General features: G+C 46.5%; 12 non-coding genes across 12 annotated transcripts; all 12 read right to left on the bottom strand.

The window, feature by feature from the left end:
• Positions 1-289: 289 nt before the first annotated feature.
• trnaf-gaa lies at positions 290-364 on the bottom strand. Its single transcript has one exon. It is a non-coding gene; the product is annotated as a tRNA-Phe (tRNA).
• A 1,143-nt stretch (positions 365-1,507) lies between these two features.
• Positions 1,508-1,580, bottom strand: trnaf-gaa. The gene has a single exon. It is a non-coding gene; the product is annotated as a tRNA-Phe (tRNA).
• A 538-nt stretch (positions 1,581-2,118) lies between these two features.
• On the bottom strand, positions 2,119-2,191 carry trnaf-gaa. The gene has a single exon. It is a non-coding gene; the product is annotated as a tRNA-Phe (tRNA).
• Positions 2,192-2,637: 446 nt separating this feature from the next.
• On the bottom strand, positions 2,638-2,710 carry trnaf-gaa. Its single transcript has one exon. It is a non-coding gene; the product is annotated as a tRNA-Phe (tRNA).
• Positions 2,711-3,850: 1,140 nt separating this feature from the next.
• Positions 3,851-3,923, bottom strand: trnaf-gaa. Its single transcript has one exon. It is a non-coding gene; the product is annotated as a tRNA-Phe (tRNA).
• A 445-nt stretch (positions 3,924-4,368) lies between these two features.
• Positions 4,369-4,441, bottom strand: trnaf-gaa. The gene has a single exon. It is a non-coding gene; the product is annotated as a tRNA-Phe (tRNA).
• A 1,494-nt stretch (positions 4,442-5,935) lies between these two features.
• trnaf-gaa lies at positions 5,936-6,008 on the bottom strand. Its single transcript has one exon. It is a non-coding gene; the product is annotated as a tRNA-Phe (tRNA).
• Positions 6,009-10,073: 4,065 nt separating this feature from the next.
• On the bottom strand, positions 10,074-10,146 carry trnaf-gaa. The gene has a single exon. It is a non-coding gene; the product is annotated as a tRNA-Phe (tRNA).
• A 1,052-nt stretch (positions 10,147-11,198) lies between these two features.
• trnaf-gaa lies at positions 11,199-11,271 on the bottom strand. The gene has a single exon. It is a non-coding gene; the product is annotated as a tRNA-Phe (tRNA).
• A 538-nt stretch (positions 11,272-11,809) lies between these two features.
• Positions 11,810-11,882, bottom strand: trnaf-gaa. The gene has a single exon. It is a non-coding gene; the product is annotated as a tRNA-Phe (tRNA).
• A 675-nt stretch (positions 11,883-12,557) lies between these two features.
• On the bottom strand, positions 12,558-12,630 carry trnaf-gaa. The gene has a single exon. It is a non-coding gene; the product is annotated as a tRNA-Phe (tRNA).
• A 445-nt stretch (positions 12,631-13,075) lies between these two features.
• trnaf-gaa lies at positions 13,076-13,148 on the bottom strand. The gene has a single exon. It is a non-coding gene; the product is annotated as a tRNA-Phe (tRNA).
• Positions 13,149-19,763: the final 6,615 nt, after the last annotated feature.

The following is a 19,763-nucleotide window of genomic DNA, read 5'->3' as shown; positions in this document are numbered from 1 at the left end:
AACGGCCTAGCAGAGCTGTTCGGCGTCCTTCCACACCGGACGGAACCACTGCCGCAAAGTTCCATCATGAACTCCCTGTGGACAGTGTCTCCGTCCAGTCATCCATTTAGTAAACAAATGGGTTCCACGGAACTTCATAGGGAATTTGGTGACAAACCCGACCAGCATTTCTAACCATGTTTCCCCAAAACACTAGTTCAATGCTGCCGAAACCCGGGATCTTCAATAGGAATTTGGTGACAAACCCGAACAGCATTTCTAACCATGTGTCCCCAAAACACTAGTTCATTGCTGCGAAACCCGGGATCGAACCAGGGACCTTTAGATCTTCAGTCTAACGCTCTCCCAACTGAGCTATCTCGGCTCAAAAGAGTGAAAAGTGGTGCCCGTCAGGCAGAAAAAAATATCTCGAAATATGACAGACTAATGCTCTCCCAACTGAGCTATGGTCGGCTCAAAAGAATAAAAAGTGGTACCGTCAGGCAGAAATCAAAACGTCTTGAAAAAACAACAATGTACTTCAGAAGTCAGCAACTTTCAACATAGCATTAGGGACATGTTTGCGGGAAAAGAAAAAACTTCAACTGTTGCTGCAGAGAGAGACAGAAACGGCCCAGCAGAGCTACTCGAAGGTCCTTCCACACCGGGATGAACCACTGCCACAAAGTTCCATCAAGAACTCCCTGTGGACAGTGTCTCCGTCCAGTCATCCATTTAGTAAACAAATGGGTTCCAACGAAACTTCACAGGGAATTTGGTGACAAACCCGACCAGCATTTCTAACCATGTGTCCCCAAAACACTAGTTCAATGCTGCCGAAACCTGGGATCTTCATAGGGAATTTGGTGACAAACCCGACCAGCATTTCTAACCATGTGTCCCCAAAACACTAGTTCAATGCTGCCGAAACCCGGGATCTTCATAGGGAATTTGGTGACAAACCCGAACAGCATTTCTAACCATGTGTCCCCAAAACACTAGTTCAACGCTGCCGAAACCCGGCTTGAACCAGGGACCTTTAGATCTTCAGTCTAACGCTCTCCCAACTGAGCTATTTCGGCTATAAAGAATGAAAACTGGTGCCCGTCAGGTAGAAAAGAAAATATCTCGAAATATGACAGACGTTTGAGAAGTCAGCAACTCTCAACATACCATCAGAGGCATGTTTGCGGGAAAACACAAAACGTGACCTGTTATTGCACAGAGAGACAGAAACGGCCTAGCAGAGCTGTTCGAAGGTCCTTCCACACCGGGACGAACCACTGCCGCAAAGTTCCATCATGAACTCCCTGTGGACAGTGTCTCCGTCCAGTCATCCATTTAGTAAACAAATGGGTTCCAACGGAACTTCATAGGGAATTTGGTGACAAACCCGACCAGCATTTCTAACCATGTTTCTCCAAAACACTAGTTCAATGCTGCCGAAACCCGGGATCTTCATAGGGAATTTGGTGACAAACCCGAACAGCATTTCTAACCATGTGTCCCCAAAACACTAGTTCATTTCTGCCGAAACCCGGGATCGAACCAGGGACCTTTGGATCTTCAGTCTAACGCTCTCCCAACTGAGCTATCTCGGCTCAAAAGAGTGAAAAGTGGTGCCCGTCAGGCAGAAAAGAAAATATCTCGAAATATGACAGACTAATGCTCTCCCAACTGAGCTATGTCGGCTCAAAAGAATAAAAAGTGGTACCCGTCAGGCAGAAATCAAAACGTCTTGAAAAATGACAAGACATTTGGAAGTCAGCAACTTTCAACATAGCATTAGGGACATGTTTGCCGGGAAAAGAAAAAACTTCAACTGTTGCTGCAGAGAGAGACAGAAACGGCCCAGCAGAGCTACCGGCAGGTCCTTCCACACCGGGATGAACCACTGCCACAAAGTTCCATCAAGAACTCCCTGTGGACAGTGTCTCCGTCCAGTCATCCATTTAGTAAACAAATGGGTTCCAACGAAACTTCACAGGGAATTTGGTGACAAACCCGACCAGCATTTCTAACCATGTGTCCCCAAAACACTAGTTCAATGCTGCCGAAACCTGGGATCTTCATAGGGAATTTGGTGACAAACCCGACCAGCATTTCTAACCATGTGTCCCCAAAACACTAGTTCAACGCCGCCGAAACCCGGGATTGAACCAGGGACCTTTAGATCTTCAGTCTAACGCTCTCCCAACTGAGCTATTTCGGCTCAAAAGAATGGAAAGTGGTGCCCGTCAGGTAGAAAAGAAAATATCTCGAAATATGACAGACGTTTGAGAAGTCAGCAACTCTCAACATACCATCAGGGGCATGTTTGCGGGAAAACACAAAACGTGACCTGTTATTGCACAGAGAGACAGAAACGGCCTAGCAGAGCTGTTCGAAGGTCCTTCCACACCGGGACGAACCACTGCCGCAAAGTTCCATCATGAACTCCCTGTGGACAGTGTCTCCGTCCAGTCATCCATTTAGTAAACAAATGGGTTCCAACGGAACTTCATAGGGAATTTGGTGACAAACCCGACCAGCATTTCTAACCATGTGTCCCCAAAACACTAGTTCAATGCTGCCGAAACCCGGGATATTTATAGGGAATTTGGTGACAAACCCGAACAGCATTTCTAACCATGTGTCCCCAAAACACTAGTTCAATGCTGCCGAAACCCGGGATCGAACCAGGGACCTTTAGATCTTCAGTCTAACGCTCTCCCAACTGAGCTATTTCGGCTCAAAAGAGTGAAAAGTGGTGCCCGTCAGGCAGAAAAGAAAATATCTCGAAATATGACAGACGTTTGAGAAGTCAGCAACTCTCAACATACCATCAGGGGCATGTTTGCGGGAAAACACAAAACGTGACCTGTTATTGCACAGAGAGACAGAAACGGCCTAGCAGAGCTGTTCGAAGGTCCTTCCACACCGGGACGAACCACTGCCGCAAAGTTCCATCATGAACTCCCTGTGGACAGTGTCTCCGTCCAGTCATCCATTTAGTAAACAAATGGGTTCCAACGGAACTTCATAGGGAATTTGGTGACAAACCCGACCAGCATTTCTAACCATGTTTCCCCAAAACACTAGTTCAATGCTGCCGAAACCCGGGATCTTCATAGGGAATTTGGTGACAAACCCGAACAGCATTTCTAACCATGTGTCCCCAAAACACTAGTTCATTGCTGCCGAAACCCGGATCGAACCAGGGACCTTTAGATCTTCAGTCTAACGCTCTCCCAACTGAGCTATCTCGGCTCAAAAGAGTGAAAAGTGGTGCCCGGCCAGGCAGAAAAGAAAATATCTCGAATTTTACAGACTAATGCTCTCCCAACTGAGCTATGTCGGCTCAAAAGAATAAAAAGTGGTACCCGCCAGGCAGAAATCAAAACGTCTTGAAAAATGACAGACATTTCAGAAGTCAGCAACTTTCAACATAGCATTAGGGACATGTTTGCGGGAAAAGAAAAAACTTCAACTGTTGCTGCAGAGAGAGACAGAAACGGCCCAGCAGAGCTACTCGAAGGTCCTTCCACACCGGGATGAACCACTGCCACAAAGTTCCATCAAGAACTCCCTGTGGACAGTGTCTCCGTCCAGTCATCCATTTAGTAAACAAATGGGTTCCAACGAAACTTCACAGGGAATTTGGTGACAAACCCGACCAGCATTTCTAACCATGTGTCCCCAAAACACTAGTTCAATGCGCGCGAAACCTGGGATCTTCATAGGGAATTTGGTGACAAACCCGCCAGCATTTCTAACCATGTGTCCCCAAAACACTAGTTCAATGCTGCCAAAACCCGGATCTTCATAGGGAATTTGGTGACAAACCCGAACAGCATTTCTAACCATGTGTCCCCAAAACACTAGTTCAACGCGCCAAAACCCGGGATTGAACCAGGGACCTTTAGATCTTCAGTCTAACGCTTTCCCAACTGAGCTATTTCGGCTATAAGAAATGAAAAGTGGTGCCCGTCAGGTAGAAAAGAAAATATCTCGAAATATGACAGACGTTGAGAAGTCAGCAACTCTCAACATACCATCAGGGGCATGTTTGCGGGAAAACACAAAACGTGACCTGTTATTGCACAGAGAGACAGAAACGGCCTAGCAGAGCTGTTCGAAGGTCCTTCCACACCGGGACGAACCACTGCCGCAAAGTTCCATCATGAACTCCCTGTGGACAGTGTCTCCGTCCAGTCATCCATTTAGTAAACAAATGGGTTCCAACGGAACTTCATAGGGAATTTGGTGACAAACCCGACCAGCATTTCTAACCATGTGTCCCCAAAACACTAGTTCAATGCTGCCGAAACCCGGGATCTTCATAGGGAATTTGGTGACAAACCCGAACAGCATTTCTAACCATGTGTCCCCAAAACACTAGTTCAATGCTGCCGAAACCCGGGATCGAACCAGGGACCTTTAGATCTTCAGTCTAACGCTCTCCCAACTGAGCTATTTCGGCTCAAAAGAGTGAAAAGTGGTGCCCGTCAGGCAGAAAAGAAAATATCTCGAAATATGACAGACGTTTGAGAAGTCAGCAACTCTCAACATACCATCAGGGGCATGTTTGCGGGAAAACACAAAACGTGACCTGTTATTGCACAGAGAGACAGAAACGGCCTAGCAGAGCTGTTCGAAGGTCCTTCCACACCGGAACGAACCACTGCCGCCAAAAAAGTTCCATCATGAACTCCCTGTGGACAGTGTCTCCGTCCAGTCATCCATTTAGTAAACAAATGGGTTCCAACGGAACTTCATAGGGAATTTGGTGACAAAACCCGACCAGCATTTCTAACCATGTGTCCCCAAAACACTAGTTCAATGCTGCCGCGAAACCGGGATCGAACCAGGGACCTTTAGATCTTCAGTCTAACGCTCTCCCAACTGAGCTATCTCCGGCTCAAAAGAGTGAAAAGTGGTGCCCGTCAGGCAGAAAAGAAAATATCTTTAAAATATTACAGACTAATGCTCTCCCAACTGAGCTATGGCCGCCCAAAGAATAAAAAAGTGGTACCCGTCAGGCAGAAAACAAAACTCTTGAAAAATGACAGACATTTCAAGAAGTCAGCAACTTTCAACATACCATTAGGGACATGTTTGCGGGAAAAGAAAAACGTCAACTGTTGTTGCAGAGAGAGACAGAAACGGCCCCAGCAAGAGCTACTCGAAGGTCCTTCCACACCGGGACGAACCACTGCGCAAAGTTCCATCATGAACTCCCTGTGGACAGTGTCTCCGTCCAGTCATCCATTTAGTAAAAACAAATGGGTTCCAACGGAACTTACATAGGGAATTTGGTGACAAACCCGACCAGCATTTCTAACCATGTGTCCCCAAAACACTAGTTCAATGCTGCCGAAACCCGGATCTTCATAGGGAATTTGGTGACAAACCCAACAGCATTTCTAACCATGTGTCCCCAAAATACTAGTTCAACGCTGCCGAAACCCGGGATTGAACCAGGGACCTTTAGATCTTCAGTCTAACGCTCCCCAACTGAGCTATTTCGGCTCAAAAGAAAGAAAAGTTGCCCGTCCGGGTAGAAAAGAAAATATCTCGAAATATGACAGACGTTTGAGAAGTCAGCAACTCTCAACATACCATCAGGGGCATGTTTGCGGAAAACACAAAAAGCGTGACCTGTTATTGCACAGAGAAACAAAACGGCCTAGCAGAGCTGTTCGAAGGTCCTTCCACACCGGGACGAACCACTGCCGCAAAGTTCCATCATGAACTCCCTTGGACAGTGTCTCCGTCCAGTCATCCATTTAGTAAACAAATGGGTTCCGCCGAACTTCATAGGGAATTTGGTGACAAACCCGACCAGCATTTCTAACCATGTGGCCCCCAAACACTAGTTCAATGCTGCGAAACGATTTTTAATTGGACTCATAGAATTGGTGACAAACCCGAACAGCATTTCTAACCATGTGTCCCCAAAACACTAGTTCAATGCTGCCGAAACCCGGGATCGAACCAGGGACCTTTAGATCTTCAGTCTAACGCTCTCCCAACTGAGCTATTTCGGCTCAAAAGAGTGAAAAGTGGTGCCCGTCAGGCAGAAAAGAAAATATCTCGAAATATGACAGACTAATGCTCTCCCAACTGAGCTATTTCGGCTCAAAAGAATAAAAAGTGGTACCCGTCAGGCAGAAATCAAAACGTCTTGAAAAAATGACAGATATTTCAGAAGTCAGCAACTTTCAACATAGCATTAGGGACATGTTTGCGGGAAAAGAAAAAACTTCAACTGTTGCTGCAGAGAGAGACAGAAACGGCCCAGCAGAGCTACTCGAAGGTCCTTCCACACCGGGATGAACCACTGCCACAAAGTTCCATCAAGAACTCCCTGTGGACAGTGTCTCCGTCCAGTCATCCATTTAGTAAACAAATGGGTTCCAACGGAACTTCATAGGGAATTTGGTGACAAACCCGACCAGCATTTCTAACCATGTGTCCCCAAAACACTAGTTCAATGCTGCCGAAACCCGGGATCTTCATGGGGAATTTGGTGACAAACCCGACCAGCATTTCTAACCATGTGTCCCCAAAACACTGGTTCAATGCTGCCGAAACCAGGGATCAAACCAGGGATCTTCAGATCTTCAGTCTAACGCTCTCCCAACTGAGCTATTTCGGCTCAAAAGAATAAAAGTGGTGCCCGTCAGGTAGAAAGAAAATATCTCGAGAAATATGACAGACGTTTGAGAAGTCAGCAACTCTCAACATACCATCAGGGGCATGTTTGCGGGAAAACACAAAACGTGACCTGTTATTGCACAGAGAGACAGAAACGGCCTAGCAGAGCTGCTTCGAAGGGTCCTTCCACACCGGGACGAACCACTGCCGCCAAAGTTCCATCTTGAATTCGCCCTGGACAGTGTCTCCGTCCAGTCATCCATTTAGTAAACAAATGGGTTCCAACGGAACTTCATAGGGAATTTGGTGACAAACCCGACCAGCATTTCTAACCATGTGTCCCCAAAACACTAGTTCAATGCTGCGAAACCGGAGATCTTCATTAGGGAATTTGGTGACAAACCCGACCAGTATTTCTAACCATGTGTCCCCAAAACACTAGTTCAATGCTGCGAGAAACCGGGATTTATTAAGAATTTGGTGACAAACCAACAGCATTTCTAACATGTCCCAAACACTAGTTATTGCGTGGGCGATCAAACCACCAGCATTCTACCATGTTCCCAAAACACTAGTTCAATGCTGCGAAACCCGGGATCTTCATAGGGAATTTGGTGACAAACCCGACCAGCATTTCTAACCATGTGTCCCCAAAATACTAGTTCAACGCTGCGAAACCCGGGATCGAACCAGGGGACCTTTAGATCTTCAGTCTAACGCTCTCCCAACTGAGCTATTTCGGCTCAAGAGAATGATAAGTGGTGCCCGTCAGGTAGAAAGAAGAATATATCGAAATATGACAGACGTTTGAGAAGTCAGCAACTCTCAACATATCCATCAGGGGCATGTTTGCGGGAAAACACAAAGCGTGACCTGTTATTGCACAGAGAGACAGAAACGGCCTAGCAGAGCTGTTCGAAGGTCCTTCCACAACGGAAACGAACCACTGCCGCAAAGTTCCATCATGAACTCCCTGTGGACAGTGTCTCCGTCCAGTCATCCATTTAGTAAACAAATGGGTTCCAACGGAACTTCATAGGGAATTTGGTGACAAACCCGACCAGCATTTCTAACCATGTGTCCCCAAAACACTAGTTCAATGCTGCGAAACCTGGGATCTTCATAAGGATTTTGGTGACAAACCCGACCGCATTTCTAACCATGTGTCCCCAAAACACTAGTTCAATGCTGCCGAAACCCGGATCTTCATAGGGAATTTGGTGACAAACCCGAACAGCATTTCTAACCATGCGTCCCCAAAACACTAGTTCAATGCTACGAAAGCCGAGGGATTGACCAGGAACCTTTAGATCTTCACGTTTAATGCTCCAAACCGGGATCTTCATAGGATTTGGTGACAACCACCAGCATTTCTAACCATGTGTCCCAAAACACTAGTTCTGCGAAACCATGCCAGACTTTAGATCTTCATTAAACATTTCGGCTCAAAAGAGTGAAAAGTGGTGCCCGTCAGGCAGAAAAGAAAATATCTCGAAATATGACAGACTAATGCTCTCCCCAACTGAGCTATTTCGGCTCAAAAGAATAAAAAGTGGTACCCGTCAGGCAGAAATCAAAACGTCTTGAAAAAATGACAGACATTTCAGAAGTCAGCAACTTTCAACATAGCATTAGGGACATGTTTGCGGGAAAAAGAAAAAACTTCAACTGTTGCTGCAGAGAGAGCAAGAAACGGCCCAGCAGAGCGCTACCGAAGGTCCTTCCACACCGGGATGAACCACTGCCACAAAGTTCCATCAAGAACTCCCTGTGGACAGTGTCTCCGTCCAGTCATCCATTTAGTAAACAAATGGGTTCCAACGAGAACTTCATAGGGAATTTGGTGACAAACCCGACCAGCATTTCTAACCATGTGTCCCCAAAACACTAGTTCAATGCTGCAAACGGATCTTCATAGTTTGGTGACACCCCTTTCATTTCCCCAAACTCGCGAAACCCGGGATCTTCATAGGGAATTTGGTGACAAACCCGACCAGCATTTCTAACCATGTGTCCCCAAAACACTAGTGCAATGCTGCGAAACCGGGATCTTCATAGGAATTTGTGTCAACGCTTTTAACTTAAAATTCGAAACCGGGTCGAACCAGGGACCTTTAGATCTTCAGTCTAACACTCTCCCAACTGAGCTATATTCGGCTCAAAAGAATAAAAAGTGGTGCCCGTCAGGCAGAAAAGAAAATATCTCGAAATATGACAGACGTTTCAGAAGTCAGCAACTTTCAACATACCATCAGGGGCATGTTTGCGGGGAAAACACAAAAGCGTTACCTGTTGCTGCCAGAGACAGCAGAAACGGCCGCAGAGCTGCTTGAAGGTCCTTCCACACCGGGATGAACCACTGCCACAAAGTTCCATCAAGAACTCCCTGTGGACAGTGTCTCCGTCCAGTCATCCAATTAGTAAACAAATGGGTTACAACGGAACTTCACAGGGAATTTGGTGACAAACCCGACCAGGATTTCTAACCATGTGTCCCCAAAACGCTAGTTCAATGCTGCCGAAACCCAGGGCCTTTAGATCTTCAGTCTAATGCTCTCCCAACTGAGCTATTTCGGCTCAAAAGAATAAAAACTGGTACCCGTCAGGCAGAAAACAAAACATTTTGAAAAAATGACAGACATTTCAGAAGTCAGCAACTTTCAACATAGCATTAGGGACATGTTTGCGGGAAAAGAAAAAACTTCAACTGTTGCTGCAGAGAGAGACAGAAACGGCCTAGCAGAGCTGCTCGAAGGTCCTTCCACACTGGGACGAACCACTGCCGCAAAGTTCCATCATGAACTCCCTGTGGACAGTGTCTCCGTCCAGTCATCCATTTAGTAAACAAATGGGTTCCAACGGAACTTCATAGGGAATTTGGTGACAAACCCGACCAGCATTTCTAACCATGTGTCCCCAAAACACTAGTTCAATGCTGCCGAAACCCGGGATCTTCATAGGGAATTTGGTGACAAACCCGACCAGCATTTCTAACCATGTGTCCCCAAAACACTAGTTCAACGCTGCTGAAACCCAGGATCGAACCAGGGACCTTTAGATCTTCAGTCTAACGCTCTCCCAACTGAGATATTTCGGCTTGAAAGAATGAAAAGTGGTGTCCGTCAGAAAGAAAAGAAAATATCTCGAAATGTGACAGACGTTTGAGAAGTCAGCAACTTTCAACATACCATCAGGGGCATGTTTGTGGGAAAACACAAAACGTGACCTGTTATTGCACAGAGAGACAGAAAGGGCCCAGCAGAGCTGCTTGAAGGTCCTTCCACACCGGGACGAACCACTGCCGCAAAGTTCCATCATGAACTCCCTGTGGACAGTGTCTCCGTCCAGTCATCCATTTAGTAAACAAATGGGTTCCAACGGAACTTCACAGGGAATTTGGTGACAAACCCGACCAGCATTTCTAACCATGTGTCCCCAAAACACTAGTTCAATGCTGCCGAAACCCGGGATCGAACCAGAGACCTTTAGATCTTCAGTCTAACGCTCTCCCAACTGAGCTATTTCGGCTCAAGAGAAGGAAAAGTGGTGCCCGTCAGGTAGAAAGAAAATATCTCGAAATATGACAGACGTTTGAGAAGTCAGCAACTTTCAACATACCATCAGGGGCATGTTTGCGGGAAAACACAAAACGTGACCTGTTATTGCACAGAGAGACAGAAACGGCCTAGCAGAGCTGTTCGAAGGTCCTTCCACACCGGGACGAACCACTGCCGCAAAGTTCCATCATGAACTCCCTGTGGACAGTGTCTCCGTCCAGTCATCCATTTAGTAAAGAAATCGGTTCCAACGGAACTTCATAGGGAATTTGGTGACAAACCCGACCAGCATTTCTAACCATGTGTCCCCAAAACACTAGTTCAATGCTGCCGAAACCCGGGATCTTCATAGGGAATTTGGTGACAAACCCGAACAGCATTTCTAACCATGTGTCCCCAAAATACTAGTTCAACGCTGCGAAACCCGAGATTGAACCAGGGACCTTTAGATCTTCAGTCTAACGCTCTCCCAACTGAGCTATTTCGGCTCAAAGAAAGAAAAGTGGTGCCCGTCGGTAGAAAAGAAAATATCTCGAAAATATGACAGACGTTTGAGAAGTCAGCAACTCTCAACATACCATCAGGGGCATGTTTGCGGGAAAACACAAAACGTGACCTGTTATTGCACAGAGAGACAAAACGGCCTAGCAGAGCTGTTCGAAGGTCCTTCCACACCGGGGTTACAATCAACTAAATAGGATTTGGTCACAAACCCGACCAGCATTTCTAACCATGTGTCCCCAAAACACTAGTTCAATGCTGCCGAAACCTGGATCTTCATAGGGAATTTGGTGACAAACCCGACCAGCATTTCAAACCATGTGTCCCCAAAACACTAGTTCAATGCTGCCGAAACCCGGGATCTTCATAGGGAATTTGGTGACAAACCCGACCAGCATTTCTAACCATGTGTCCCCAAATCACTAGTTTAATGCTGCCGAAACCCGGGATCTTCATAGGGAATTTGGTGACAAACCCGAACAGCATTTCTAACCATGTGTCCCCAAAACACTAGTTCAATGCTGCCGAAACCCGGGATCGAACCAGGGACCTTTAGATCTTCAGTCTAACGCTCTCCCAACTGAGCTATTTCGGCTCAAAAGAGTGAAAAGTGGTGCCCGTCAGGCAGAAAAGAAAATATCTCGAAATATGACAGACTAATGCTCTCCCAACTGAGCTATTTCGGCTCAAAAGAATAAAAAGTGGTACCCGTCAGGCAGAAATCAAAACGTCTTGAAAAAATGACAGATATTTCAGAAGTCAGCAACTTTCAACATAGCATTAGGGACATGTTTGCGGGAAAAGAAAAAACTTCAACTGTTGCTGCAGAGAGAGACAGAAACGGCCCAGCAGAGCTACTCGAAGGTCCTTCCACACCGGGATGAACCACTGCCACAAATTTCCATCAAGAACTCCCTGTGGACAGTGTCTCCGTCCAGTCATCCATTTAGTAAACAAATGGGTTCCAACGGAACTTCATAGGGAATTTGGTGACAAACCCGACCAGCATTTCTAACCATGTGTCCCCAAAACACTAGTTCAATGCTGCCGAAACCCGGGATCTTCATAGGGAATTTGGTGACAAACCCGACCAGCATTTCTAACCATGTGTCCCCAAAATACTAGTTCAATGCTGCCGAAACCCGGGATCGAACCAGGGACCTTTAGATCTTCAGTCTAACGCTCTCCCAACTGAGCTATTTCGGCTCAAGAGAAGGATAAGTGGTGCCCGTCAGGTAGAAAAGAAAATATCTCGAAATATGACAGACGTTTGAGAAGTCAGCAACTCTCAACATACCATCAGGGGCATGTTTGCGGGAAAACACAAAACGTGACCTGTTATTGCACAGAACGACAGAAACGGCCTAGCAGAGCTGGTCGAAGGTCCTTCCACACCGGGACGAACCACTGCCGCAAAGTTCCATCATGAACTCCCTGTGGACAGTGTCTCCGTCCAGTCATCCATTTAGTAAACAAATGGGTTCCAACGGAACTTCATAGGGAATATGGTGACAAACACGACCAGCATTTCTAACCATGTGTCCCCAAAACACTAGTTCAATGCTGCCGAAACCCGGGATCTTCATAGGGAATTTGGTGACAAACCCGAACAGCATTTCTAACCATGTGTCCCCAAAACACTAGTTCAATGCTGCCGAAACCCGGGATCTTCATAAGGAATTTGGTGACAAACCCGAACAGCATTTCTAACCATGCGTCCCCAAAACACTAGTTCAATGCTACCGAAAGCCGGGATCGGACCAGGAACCTTTAGATCTTCACTAGTTCAATGCTGCCGAAACCCGGGATCTTCATAGGGAATTTGGTGACAAACCCGACCAGCATTTCTAACCATGTGTCCCCAAAACACTAGTTCAATGCTGCCGAAACCCGGGATCGAACCAGGGACCTTTAGATCTTCAGTCTAACGCTCTCCCAACTGAGCTATTTCGGCTCAAGAGAAGGAAAAGTGGTGCTCGTCAGGTAGAAAAGAAAATATCTCGAAATATGACAGACGTTTGAGAAGTCAGCAACTTTCAACATACCATCAGGGGCATGTTTGCGGGAAAACACAAAACGTGACCTGTTATTGCACAGAGAGACAGAAACGGCCTAGCAGAGCTGTTCGAGGTCCTTCCACACCGGGACGAACCACTGCCGCAAAGTTCCATCATGAACTCCCTGTGGACAGTGTCTCCGTCCAGTCATCCATTTAGTAAAGAAATGGGTTCCAACGGAACTTCATAGGGAATTTGGTGACAAACCCGACCAGCATTTCTAACCATGTGTCCCCAAAACACTAGTTCAATGCTGCCGAAACCCGGGATCTTCATAGGGAATTTGGTGACAAACCCGAACAGCATTTCTAACCATGTGTCCCCAAAATACTAGTTCAACGCTGCCGAAACCCGGGATTGAACCAGGGACCTTTAGATCTTCAGTCTAACGCTCTCCCAACTGAGCTATTTCGGCTCAAAAGAAAGAAAAGTGGTGCCCGTCAGGTAGAAAAGAAAATATCTCGAAATATGACAGACGTTTGAGAAGTCAGCAACTCTCAACATACCATCAGGGGCATGTTTGCGGGAAAACACAAAACGTGACCTGTTATTGCACAGAGAGACAGAAACGGCCCAACAGAGCTACTCGAAGGTCCTTCCACACCGGGATGAACCACTGCCACAAAGTTCCATCAATAACTCCCTGTGGACAGTGTCTCCGTCCAGTCATCCATTTAGTAAACAAATGGGTTCCAACGAAACTTCACAGGGAATATGGTGACAAACCCGACCAGCATTTCTAACCATGTGTCCCCAAAACACTAGTTCAATGCTGCCGAAACCCGGGATCTTCATAGGGAATTTGGTGACAAACTCGAACAGCATTTCTAACCATGTGTCCCCAAAACACTGGTTCAATGCTGCCGAAACCAGGGATCAAACCAGGGATCTTCAGATCTTCAGTCTAACGCTCTCCCAACTGAGCTATTTCGGCTCAAAAGAATAAAAAGTGGTGCCCGCCAGGCAGAAAAGAAAATATCTCGAAATATGACAGACGTTTGAGAAGTCAGCAACTTTCAACATACCATCAGGGGCATGTTTGCGGGAAAACACAAAACGTGACCTGTTATTGCACAGAGAGACAGAAACGGCCTAGCAGAGCTGCTTCAAGGTCCTTCCACACTGGGACGAACCACTGCCGCAAAGTTCCATCTTGAATTCGCTGTGGACAGTGTCTCCGTCCAGTCATCCATTTAGTAAACAAATGGGTTCCAACGGAACTTCATAGGGAATTTGGTGACAAACCCGACCAGCATTTCTAACCATGTGTCTCCAAAACACTAGTTCAATGCTGCCGAAACCCGGGATCTTCATAGGGAATTTGGTGACAAACCCGAACAGTATTTCTAACCATGTGTCCCCAAAACACTAGTTCAACGCTGCCGAAACACTGGATTGAACCAGGGACCTTTAGATCTTCAGTCTAACGCTCTCCCAACTGAGCTATTTCAGCTCAAAAGAATGAAAAGTGGTACCCGTCAGGTAGAAAAGAAAATATCTCGAAATATGACAGACGTTTGAGAAGTCAGCAACTCTCAACATACCATCAGGTGCATGTTTGCGGGAAAACACAAAACGTGACCTGTTATTGCACAGAGAGACAGAAACGGCCTAGCAGAGCTGCTTGAAGGTCCTTCCACACCGGGACGAACCACTGCCGCAAAGTTCCATCTTGAACTCCCTGTGGACAGTGTCTCCGTCCAGTCATCCATTTAGTAAACAAATGGGTTCCAACGGAACTTCATAGGGAATTTGGTGACAAACCCGACCAGCATTTCTAACCATGTGTCCCCAAAACACTAGTTCAATGCTGCCGAAACCCGGATCTTCATAGGGAATTTGGTGACAAACCCGACCAGTATTTCTAACCATGTGTCCCCAAAACACTAGTTCAATGCTGCCGAAACCCGGGATCTTCATAAGGAATTTGGTGACAAACCCGAACAGCATTTCTAACCATGCGTCCCCAAAACACTAGTTCAATGCTACCGAAAGCCGGGATCGGACCAGGAACCTTTAGATCTTCACTAGTTCAATGCTGAGAAACCGGGATCTTCATAGGAATTTGGTGACAAACCCGACCAGCATTTCTAACCATGTGTCCCCAAAACACTAGTTCAATGCTGCGAAACCCGGGATCTTCATAGGGAATTTGGTGACAAAACCGACCAGCATTTCTAACCATGTGTCCCCAAAATACTAGTTCAATGCTGCGAAACCGGAGTCGAACCAGGGACCTTTAGATCTTCAGTCTAACGCCTCTCCCAACTGAGCTATTTCGGCTCAAGAGAAGGATAAGTGGTGCCCGTCGGGTAGAAAAGAAAATATCTCGAAAATATGACAGACGTTTGAGAAGTCAGCAACTCTCAACATACCATCAGGGGCATGTTTGCGGAAAACACAAAACGTTGACCTGTTATTGCACAGAAAGACAGAAACGGCCTAGCAGAGCTGGTCGAAGGTCCTTCCACACGGGAACGAACCCGCCGCGCAAAGTTCCATCATGAACTCCCTGTGGACAGTGTCTCCGTCCAGTCATCCATTTAGTAAACAAATGGGTTCCAACGGAACTTCATAGGGAATATGGTGACAAACCCGACCAGCATTTCTAACCATGTGTCCCCAAAACACTAGTTCAATGCTGCCGAAACCCGGGATCTTCATAGGGAATTTGGTGACAAACCCGAACAGCATTTCTAACCATGTGTCCCCAAAACACTAGTTCAATGCTGCCGAAACCCGGGATCTTCATAAGGAATTTGGTGACAAACCCGAACAGCATTTCTAACCATGCGTCCCCAAAACACTAGTTCAATGCTACCGAAGCGAGGATCGGACCAGGAACCTTTAGATCTTCACTAGTTCAATGCTGCGAAAACCCGGGATCTTCATAGGGAATTTGGTGACAAACCTGACCAGCATTTCTAACCATGTGTCCCCAAAACACTAGTTCAATGCTGCGAAACCGGGATCGAACCAGGGACATTTAGATCTTCAGTCTAACGCTCTCCCAACTGAGCTATTTCGGCTCAAAGAGAAGGAAAAGTGGTGCCCGTCAGGTAGAAAGAAAATATCTCGAGAAATATGACAGACGTTTGAGAAGTCAGCAACTTTCAACATACCATCAGGGGCATGTTTTTGTTGTGGAAAACACAAAAACGTGACCTGTTATTGCACAGAGAGACAGAAACGGCCTAGCAGAGCTGTTCGGAGGTCCTTCCACACCGGGACGAACCACTGCCGGCAAAGTTCCATCATGAACTCCCTGTGGACAGTGTCTCCGTCCAGTCATCCATTTAGTAAAGAAATGGGTTCCAACCGAACTTCATAGGGAATTTGGTGACAAACCCGACCAGCATTTCTAACCATGTGTCCCCAAAACACTAGTTCAATGCTGCGAAACCCGGATCTTCATAGGGAATTTGGTGACAAACCCGAACAGCATTTCTAACCATGTGTCCCCAAAATACTAGTTCAACCCTGCGAAACCGAGTTGAACCAGGGACCTTTAGATCTTCAGTCTAACGCTCTCCCAACTGAGCTATTTCGGCTCAAAAGAAAGAAAAGTGGTGCCCGTCAGGTAGAAAGAAAATATCTCGAAAAAATATGACAGACGTTTGAGAAGTCAGCAACTCTCAACATACCATCAGGGGCATGTTTGCGGGGAAAACACAAAACGTGACCTGTTATTGCACAGAGAGACAGAAACGCCCAACAAGAGCTACTCGAAGGTCCTTCCACACCGGGATGAACCACTGCCACAAAGTTCCATCAATAACTCCCTGTGGACAGTGTCTCCGTCCAGTCATCCATTTAGTAAACAAATGGGTTCCAACGAAACTTCACAGGGAATATGGTGACAAACCCGACCAGCATTTCTAACCATGTGTCCCCAAAACACTAGTTCAATGCTGCCGAAACCGGGATCTTCATAGGAATTTGGTGACAAACCGAACAATTTCTAACATGGCCCAAAACTTAAGACCACATCCCCAACTGAGCTATTTCGGCTCAAAAGAGAAAAGTGGTGCCGTCAGGTAGAAAAGAAAATATCTCGAAATATGACAGACGAGAAGTCAGCAACTTTCAACATACCATCAGGGGCATGTTTGCGGGAAAGAAAAACGTCAACTGTTATTGCAGAGAGACAGAAACGGCCGCAGAGCTGTTCGAAGGTCCTTCCACACCGGGACGAACCACTGCGCAAAGTTCCATCATGAACTCCCTGTGGACAGTGTCTCCGTCCAGTCATCCATTTAGTAAAGAAATGGGTTCCAACGGAACTTCATAGGAATTTGGTGACAAACCCGACCAGCATTTCTAACCATGTGTCCCCAAAATACTAGTTCAATGCTGCCGAAACCCGGGATCTTCATAGGGAATTTGCTGACAAACCCAGACAGCATTTCTAACCATGTGTCCCCAAAATACTAGTTCAATGCTGCCGAAACCCGGGATTGAACCAGGGACCTTTAGATCTTCAGTCTAACGCTCTCCCAACTGAGATATTTCGGCTCAAAAGAATGAAAAGTGGTGCCCGTCAGGTAGAAAAGAAAATATCTCGAAATATGACAGACGTTTGAGAAGTCAGCAACTCTCAACATACCATCAGGGGAATGTTTGCGGGAAAACACAAAACGTGACCTGTTATTGCACAGAGAGCAGAAACGGCCTAGCAGAGCTACTCGAAGGTCCTTCCACACGGGATGAACCACTGCGCCAAAGTTCCATCAATAACTCCCTGTGGACAGTGTCTCCGTCCAGTCATCCATTTAGTAAACAAATGGGTTCCAAGCGGAACTTCATAGGGAATTTGGTGACAAACCCGACCAGCATTTCTAACCATGTGTCCCCAAAACACTAGTTCAATGCTGCGAAACCCGGGATCTTCATAGGGAATTTGGTGACAAACCCGACCAGCATTTCTAACCATGTGTCCCACAACACTATTAGACGGATCTTTTCAACCGACCAGCATTTCTAACATGTGCCCCAAATCCTAGTTTATGCGAACCCGGTCTTCTGTGCAAACCCCACATTTTAACCTTTCCCCAAAACACTAGTTCTGCTGCGAAACCCGGGATCGAACCAGGGACCTTTAGATCTTCAGTACGCTCTCCCAACTGAGCTATTTCCGCCACCAAAGAATGAAAAGTGGTGCCCGTCAGGTAGAAAAGAAAATATCTCGAAATATGACAGACTAATGCTCTCCCAACTGAGCTATTTGCTCAAAAATAAAAAGTGGTACCGCAGGCAGAAATCAAACGTTTGAAAAAGCAGTTTCAGAAGTCAGCAACTTTCAACATAATACATTAGGGGCATGTTTGCGGGAAAGAAAAACTTCACCTGTTGTTGCAAGAGAGACAGAAACGGCCCAGCAGAGCTGTTCGAAGGTCCTTCCACACGGGATGAACCACTGCCCAAAAAGGTTCCATCAAGAACTCCCTGTGGACAGTGTCTCCGTCCAGTCATCCATTTAGTAAACAAATGGGTTCCAAAACGAACTTCATAGGAATTTGGTGACAAACCCGACCAGCATTTCTAACCATGTGTCCCCAAAACACTAGTTCAATGCTGCGAAACCCCGGATCTTCATAGGGAATTTGGTGACAAACCCGACCAGCATTTCTAACCATGTGTCCCCAAAAACACTAGTTCAACGCTGCGAAACCGGGGTTGAACCAGGGGACCTTTACAGATCTTCAGTCTAACGCTCTCCCAACTGAGCTATTTCGGCTCAAAGAATGAAAAGTGGTGCCGGCAGAAAGAAAAATATATCGAAATATGACAGACGTTTGAGAAGTCAGCAACTCTCAACATACCATCAGGGGCATGTTTGCGGGAAAACACAAAGCGTGACCTGTTATTGCACAGAGAGACAGAAAGCGGCCTAGCAGAGCTGTGCGAAGGTCCTTCCACACCGGGCGAACCACTGCCGCAAAGTTCCATCTTAGACTCCCTGTGGACAGTGTCTCCGTCCAGTCATCCATTTAGTAAACAAATGGGTTCCAACGGAACTTCATAGGGAATTTGGTGACAAACCCGACCAGCATTTCTAACCATGTGTCCCCCAAACACTACTAGTTCAATGCTGCGAAACCCGGGATCTTCATAGGGAATTTGGTGACAAACCCGACCAGTATTTCTAACCATGTGTCCCCAAAACACTAGTTCAATGCTGCGAAACCGGGATCTTCATAAGGAATTTGGTGACAAACCCGAACAGCATTTCTAACCATCGTCCCAAAACACTAGTTCAATGCTACGGCGGGTGATTTTAGTTCAATGCTGCGAAACCCGGATCTTCATAGGGAATTTGGTGACAAACCCGACCAGCATTTCTAACCATGTGTCCCCCAAACACTAGTTCAATACTGCCGAAACCGGATCGAACCAGGGACCTTTAGATCTTCAGTCTAACGCTCTCCCAACTGAGCTATTTCGGCTCAAAAGAGAATGAAAAGTGGTGCCCGTCAGGCAGAAAGAAAATATCTCGAAAATATGACAGGACGTTTGAGAGAAGTCAGCAACTCTCAACATATCATCAGGGGCATGTTTGCGGGAAAACACAAAACGTGACCTGTTATTGCACAGAGAGAAGAAACGGCCTAGCAGAGCAGCTGGAAGGTCCTTCCACACGGGACGAACCACTGCCGCAAAGTTCCATCATGAACTCCCTGTGGACAGTGTCTCCGTCCAGTCATCCATTTAGTAAACAAATGGGTTCCAACGGAACTTCATAGGAATTTGGTGACAAAACCGACCAGCATTTCTAACCATGTGGCCCCAAAACACTACTTCAATGCTGCGAAACCGGGATCTTCATAGGGAATTTGGTGACAAACCCGAACAGCATTTCTAACCATGTGTCCCCAAAACACTAGTTCAATGCTGCGAAACCGGGATCGAACCAGGGACCTTTAGATCTTCAGTCTAACGCTCTCCCAACTGAGCTATTTCGGCTCAAAGAGTGAAAAGTGGTGCCCGTCAGGCAGAAAAAGAAAATATCTCGAAATATGACGGACTAAGG

Source organism: Perca fluviatilis, chromosome 10, assembly GCF_010015445.1.
Source record: "Perca fluviatilis chromosome 10, GENO_Pfluv_1.0, whole genome shotgun sequence".
Taxonomy (NCBI): domain Eukaryota; kingdom Metazoa; phylum Chordata; class Actinopteri; order Perciformes; family Percidae; genus Perca; species Perca fluviatilis.
Note: the sequence above shows the minus strand (reverse complement) of the source record. Positions and strands in the feature narration are given on the sequence as shown.